The sequence below is a fragment of the Aulonocara sp. 'chitande type north' Nkhata Bay genome, linkage group LG14, assembly GCF_057382095.1.
Source record: "Aulonocara sp. 'chitande type north' Nkhata Bay isolate Kocher_YH1m ecotype deep benthic linkage group LG14, A_spYH_male_GT1.1, whole genome shotgun sequence".
In the NCBI taxonomy this organism is placed as follows: domain Eukaryota; kingdom Metazoa; phylum Chordata; class Actinopteri; order Cichliformes; family Cichlidae; genus Aulonocara; species Aulonocara sp. 'chitande type north' Nkhata Bay.
The window spans coordinates 23,339,481-23,347,403 of record NC_141357.1 but is presented as its reverse complement, the minus strand read 5'-3'; positions in this window follow the sequence as shown (position 1 = coordinate 23,347,403).

Genomic DNA, 7,923 nt, shown 5'->3' with positions numbered 1-7,923 from the left:
GACAGGCCAAGGGCGTGCACGAACTTGCAAGAACATACAAATGAACACCATGACTTGGACGGAGTGTCTTCTTCACATCCACACTTTTGGATTTCATTACTCATTGACCTACATTGTACCTGTTCTCCTGGGATATTTTGGGGTGTGTTTTTTTTTTTTTTTTTTTAGATTTGTTTTAGCAACAGACTCTTGTCATAAATTAAAGAAAAACCTGAACCACTGACCCCTACAGTGAGCTGGCTCTGTTTAACTTGGGGGGGGGGGTCACTGTAAATCAACAGAAAGTTGGTGATCCCTTTTGTCCAGCGATTTACTTTGATGGGAATTGTCTCTTGGGGGATGATAATCCATAGGAAACAGGTCTCAGTGAATGGTTTAATGCATATTTCTTTTACAGGCACCAGATCTCATCCCTGAATACCTGTGTGGAGATTTTGGACTCATCTGTTAGCCATCATCCTCAACCACTGTAATTAAACTGTGAATAAGGGATTGTCCTTTGAATGAATCAGTAACTTCGGCAGAATTACTGAAACTACTGTTGAGCCATCAGCTCAAGAGTAGTGATTTACTAAGACACTTTATGTCTGTCTTTCCTTTCATTTATACCTCATGTGTAGATGTCTAACGATTTAACAATTCACTACATAATTAACCTTCAAGGCAGGGATTTGTCTGACACATGTATTCATTTCAGGTAATACACAACCCTCGGCTAGAGCAGGAAACGCAAGTTTTCTTCACAGAACAAAGTGCCATAATCAGATAATTAAGGGATTATATCTGTGTGGAGGAGATAAATTCCCATGCTTTTTGACACATGTGAGAGGAAGGGGGTGGTGCAGAGAGCAGGCTGATGTGTGTGCGCCTGAGGCAGGGATATGAGACTGCTGGGCCTGCTGAGAACGTGAGAGATAACCAGTCCTGAGATGGGTGAGCTAGTGGCAAAAAAGAGATTAGGTAATTAATTCGTATGTAACCTTATCGAAGTTGCTTTTGTTCTACGAAAATAATACATGTGCACTTTGGAGTGTCAGATTATAGACACAGGCTTTGTGTGTAGCGGGGATTTCCTCCTCTTTACAGGCAGAGCTCTCCTATCGTTCACTCTCAGCAAGCATCATTGTTCTGCGCACTTTCACCCCCTTTGCGCGTTTGCCTGGACGATCCGCTACATAACGTGCTAATTCACTTTATCATGAACCGATCCCAAAAAGCAGTTTTCACTCATTCAGGCATCCCACGAACGCTTCACACTAATCCAGATCTCAATCTTGTGCACGTCCGCAGGCACTCGTGACTTTCTGTTGTTTGTTTGTTTGTTCGTTTGTTGGGGAGGGGTCATTAGCAAAGTGTGTAATAAAATTAGTTTGCAGTTATTGACGAACATAATCTACGCATCCATCTGATGCGTGCCTAAAAATGACGAATTATTAATGACGACGCTTTATTTAACACACTACAGTAGCAGCAAAGGTGACTTCATCTAGTGGGGGACTTGGGGGGGGTGCAGGATATAGAGCGAAATTGAGCCCGCGTGCAGGCTACGTGCAGTCTGGCATATTCACGGAACGTTTCGCAGTTTATGGACCTTTCAGTAACGATCACAGAACATTCCTATATGAAGAGATGTTGGTTCTTGTTGTCTGCAGTGCAGGATAGAAAGAAAGGAAACACTGGGAGTCTCGTTCAGAGGTGAGCAGGCACGCCACCTCTAGCAACTCTTTTACCTTTTACCTGGAAGACTTGAAAGATGATCTTTACAGCAGATCAGTATGAATTCCACACATCGTGAATGACATCATGCAAAGATTCCTCAACAAGTTTCATCCAGCAGGCACTCACGCTGTGACTGTTTATTTTAATGAAGCCAAGAAGAAGACAAGGAACAAATCAGGGCATGTTGCTAATTAAAATATCATGTGTTAATGGGCTTTCCCCCCACCCCCACCCTCTTTTTGTGATTTCAGCAATGACTTTTGGCCAGTGGCTTATTTGTGCAACATGTGAAAAATAAGATGTTAATTTTAAACTCTGAGTAAACCTCCAAAAAGAAAGCATGTTTTGAGCTACAGGAAACATGGTGAGGAAAACAGGGTCTTATTGTTGTCTTTCATGCTACATTCACTCACTATTCCTCTTTCCTCCCCAACAAAAAACCTCTCATCACGCCAAGGAATACTGAGCACCTTCTTTTACTTTCAAATGTTATTTCTGCATTATGCAAGGAAAAGTTTGACTACTTTTTAAAAAAAAATTTTAATAAAGTGTTCGAGAGCGGAAATTGTCTTTTTGTTGTTGTTGTTGTTTTTGTTGTGGGGGGGTCTAACTTTTTTTTTTTACATTGTTTTACGCCTACAGCCAGATGGAGAAATATGAGCAGTTGTTAGCTTTGAATATCTTTCTTTAAATGAAAAAAAAAAAATGTTGTGACTGAAATAGAAACAGCATGAATCTTTTTTGCTTTCCCAAAACACCTGACCACAAACAACCATTTGCTCCTCTCCTGTTCCTCCAGGTTGGGGTGTGACAGTGTGAAAAGTGGAAGGAGAGCAAAATGGGTGGTGTGGAGGTCAAGAGAGGTGAATATCTGCACTGAGAGAGGAAGATTTATGCGAAAGCTGCTGCTGTTTGAGAGAGCCATAACATAGCAAATCCTGCCTGTGCTCTTAACCCTTGACAACATGACCTTACGCTCTTTCCAACTGACAGCTCTTTAAAACAGATTTTATGTAAACTCAAATGAACCTCGTAACAGCAGATTGGTTTTAATTATATACCCCTTAAACTGACAACAGGGTGTATTTCAGAAACACATTTATGTTTCTGACACTCAAAGAACTTTTAGTTTAGTCGTTGGGAACTCTTTAAAATCTTCTTTATGTTTTTATTTTCTGCATCATTCATTTACTCAGAATTAAAGGGATCGTAAATCCTCAGCATAGTCAGCCAACTCATGTGGAATGGATTTAGCGTACTATGCAAACTCGTCATTTTCCCAGAAATACAAAAACAAGCTCATGAGAACAAATGATTAGAAATAGGTCCAAATCCAGAGACAGAGTCACAATAGTCATGCAAGTCCAAGTAACAAAATCTGGGCTTTTTGCAAGGATCAGTGATACTAACCTTTGGAAAGTAAGAGGAGAGTCACCTCCAACACAAGAAAATGTCAGCTTTCAGTTACAAGTGGCAAACACCTTATATGAAGGGTACAAACAAGCTTATACCAAAAGCTGCCCTGAAGTAACATGATCAACTAGTTCACCAGTCACTGAAAGAATCCAGGCTTGTTGCTGTTTTGGGTTTGCTTGACCCTGAACTCCAAAGCATTCTTGGTTTCTTTTGACACTCATTCCTTACCTCAGTGCATGTACATGGCCACCTGCAGAGTGAAATTAGACAGTCTAGTTTAAAAATAGTACAGACATACTTACATGTCCATTACATTAGCCACCAGCAGCTGTTGTCTACAATGAAGTCTATATAATAATCATACTGGGACTTTAGCATAGGTAATTGCAAAATTCTCAGTCCTTATTTCAAGTAAAATGTATCTTTAACTTTATATTAAGCTAACAAGTGCCACAAACTGTAAATCTTCAAAGGTCTTGGTTATTTTTGTCCAAACTTACAGTAGCCTATTAATGGAAAGAGCCTTACAATGGGTTTATTTCAAAAGGCCAATAAGCTGTAACGTCACTAACGATCGCAAAACAAAAAAGTCTGACTGTATTTCCATAAGTTTTGTTTGCATTAGCTTTTCCTAATGACCTCCTCCATGACCATGATAATAGATCAAAGTAATTGAGAAGCAGATTGACAGAAAGGTTCCAGTTTTTTATCTACCATAGAAAATAAATTTTACAGGACAGTCTGGGCAATGAACTTTTTCTGTAATTTTCCACATTTATTTCATGAGCCCAAATAGTCTTTAATATATAGAAAAAGAGATATGCTGTTAGAATTGCACTTCCTTTTCTGATATTATTATATCAGAAATATTATATTATATCCTCCGCCCCTTCCTCACACCTCACGCCACTGCCATTCTCATCCATAATCTTGTTATCTCTAGAATTGACTACTGCAACTCATTATTATTTGGCCTTACACAAAAATCTATCAACAAGCTCCAACGTGTCCAGAACTCTGCTGCCCGTATTATTACTAGGACTTCTACCCACCACATCTCCCCAATCCTGAAGCAACTTCACTGGCTCCCGGTCAAATTTCGCATCCATTTTAAAATAATTCTGTATACATTCAAGGCTATTCATTCTCTCTCTCCACCGTACCTCTCTGACTTATTACAGATGAAGCTCCCATCCCGCTGCCTCAGATCTTCATCTTCTCTTTCTCTCTCTGTTCCCTCTGCTCGTCTGATCACAATGGGAGGGAGGGCCTTTAGCTGCTCTGCCCCTCGACTTTGGAATTCCCTACCCCTGGACCTCAGAAATATTAGTTCATTCTCTCTTTTTAAGTCCACCCTCAAAACTCATCTGTTTAAAATTGCCTATTCTTAAATTTCTGTATGTTTTAACTTTTATCTTCTATTTTTATCATTGTGTATATTTCCAGTTTTTATCTGTTACAGTGTCCTTGGGTGCTTTGAAAGGCGCTATTTAAATAAAATGTATTATTATTATTATTATTATTATTATTATTATTATTATTATTATTAAAATATCTGAGGGATTAAATGACAAAAACGCCTTTACACCAACAGAAGGGGGGATTTGATTGGTATGGCCCACTTAAGATCAAAGTGGGCTTTATGGGCCCACAATGTAAGATGAGTTGAACATTCCTGCATTAAAAGATACAATTTATCATCTGTTACCGATCACCTGTTTAAGACCTGCTCCAACACAGTCTCCGTGTACTGCTAATGCCGGCCCTAATCACAGAAAAATGGACGGGCATTCGGAAAAACAATCTGGGAAACTCAAATATGCAGATCCACCCAAAAATAACTTTTATTGAAATATCATTTGTAAGGTTTCTTTCCACAAACAATATCAATAGAAGGAATTCAGCAACACAAAATTGTTTTAGGTTTCTCTGTTCCTACTCAGCTGGTACATTAGGTACATTGTAGGCATGCATACCTTTTAAAAAACAGAAGTAAATTCAACTAGATTAAAGGTGCTTAGTAATCTCCAATGTATCCACACTTGTTTTTGTAACTGCACTGAGTCAGTCAGCATTATCGAGCCTTTTTAAATATCTTAGCAAAACCCAAATACAAAGGGTGCATGACAGAAGCTAGTCATTGTGGTTTTATTTTCATTTCCAAAATGCAGTGCTGTAGGCTGTTATGTATTTTTAGCTAAATGTAGGGGACCCACAGCGTGACATCTCTTTTGATGATGGGAAGATGAAAGGAACATGAAGTATGACTAGCTAAAAGGAAGCTGATATTTATGATATGAGAGACTGCTCTCCTTTTTGTGTAGACCTCAGTTTGACTTTAAAAGATGATCTCTTTTTCTTCTCACTCGTTTCAAACACTGCAGCCCTCTTCTGTAAATGTGTCACTCCCGTTCCCTTTACTTACTGTGATTCAGATAGCCTGGGGCTTCTCCTCTCATCCTCTTGTGTGGATTTGCTGACTTAAACAGAGCGACGTGAAGTAGAAGCTGAAGTGAATGCCCTGGTGTGCAAACAAACAGTTGCACAAGGACTACTGTACAGAGCAGGTATGCACATAAATACACCCCCTTAGTGGGAAGCAGAGCTGTACTAGTCATTCTCCAAACTAGCACACACGACAGTCTGCCTCTTATGTTTTTAACAGCTGGGTTTTAGATTTTTTCAGACTTCAAGTTCTGCATAGGTGAAGTATGTCATCACAAATGCTTGCATGTGTTTCACTCATTAATGCATTCACACCTTTCATCAATTTACAACACCTTGTGTTTTAATAGCCCTTACTTCATAAACTTAATGCCTTTGTTTTCTTTCTAAAACAGCAAGAATCCATCTGTTTTACTGTGTGGGCTATGACTCATGGTGTGACAGACACCTTTATATTTACAGTGATGCCAGCCAAATACAGAGCTCACCTGTCTCCAACTATGCCCTGGAACATGACTCATTGTTTGCTGTAAACATTGTAAATGTTGTATGGTTTATGTGGGGATTCCCTAATGAACGCATTTGTTTTGATCTGGGATTGAGACTGTCTGGATTGGGGCACGAAGAAGTCTAATTTCTGCACATTTTCCCTCCCTTTGTATTTCTGCATTCTTAACGGCATGTGAATCCAGCAGGCAACTTTTCTATTTGTCTGAACTGCGTCAGCACAGCCCAAGGTCAAAACTCCCAAACATCCCACACGCAGATATTGCAAACACCTTGTTTGTCCTGCAGCCCAGCAAATATCAACTCTAGTGATGATACTGCAGTGAACAAAAGGACAAGGAAAAGGACAAGAGAGACAAAGATACAATGAGCATTGGGACACCCATAAAGGAAAAGCGCCTAACGGAAGCACACCCACCTGCCCACCTCCCCCTTTTTCTTTCAGCCTGCTGCACACCTTTGAGGCCAGCCATTCTTGTAGCCCACCTTAAGAAAACATCCGTGCCCCCACACGATGTTGAGCCTTGTGTTTCCTTCTGTCTTTAATCTTAGTGAAAAGAGCTTTTAACAAGGCCAGGGAGGATGAGTGGATCTGCCAAAGAAGAACAAAGGCAGGGAGGGACTTGGAGAGATAGTAGCAGAATGGAAGGCTCTGTAATCTATCACCTGTTGCCCTTGGGCGGCCCTGTACTCCCTGGGCCCTGGGCTTGCTGTGAGCTCATGTGTGTATGTATGTATATCCAGGTATGGTAAGGTGATGAATAAATAAGCAAAGAACAAGAACAAAACAGATATTCTGGATTCTTTCAAAACCTCAGATTGCTTCAAGTAATTTTCTTCACAAGGAAGGAGTTCTCTGCTTGCCAGCCACTCCACACTTATGCCAAACTCCCATATCACAGACATATTTTGACATAGTGTATTTGTGTGCTGTTTCTTTTTTTATTGATTGGTTTGTTTGTTTGTTTTGGTCAAGATAATGGGATTAATGGAGCAATATATCAGTTTCCATAGTGCACATATGAAGAAAAAGTGCAAAATTAATTTATAGTAGCATTTAAATGAGAAAAAGTATGCAAAAGTAATTATAAAATACATCAAAATAGTCACATCACGTGAGGTTAAACTCAAACTTTAGTGTTGTTAGAGGGATCTATATGGGTTTTGCTACATTCTGCTGCCTCTTAAAAACTCAGTTCTCAAGTTCCTCTATCTTTGTCTGCCATCTTGTGGCTTCATGTTGCACGTACCGTAATATAGCCTATATCCTGTACAACATACTATATGGCCAAAAGAGTATACGATGGCTTCCCTCTGCTCAGGAAGATTACATTAATTCTGTGAGAGGCAATGCACAAGCTCACTCTACTTCTTATTTCCACACTATACTGTACAATATTGTAGTAATATTTCGATGTCATGTCTTATTGCATTTATATTCGACTTTGCTCGTATTATTTATTTATTTAGTTTCATCTACCTCGTGTCTATTTTGTGGTATGTTTGTAATCGATGACAATGTGTTGCTGGAACACTGCGATTCATAAATAAACTATCTGTAAAAACTATACAGGGAAAATCTGGTGTCTTGATCTGTCTTAATACAACGCGCTTTACTTTTTAGCTTAGTTAAAGTTGGCTAGACTTCACGCTTCTCTAACTGAGCATCATTTTCTGTACTAGTCGTTCGTTCATTAGTTTAATGAGAACTGTCTATTCGTAAAATTCACTCAGTTTCTGTGCGATGCCAGTGTCCTTTCAGCGTGTTCGTCTCTTCTCTTAAAATTCCAACGTAGCCAATAACACATGAACGCAACACCACTAGATAACTAATGA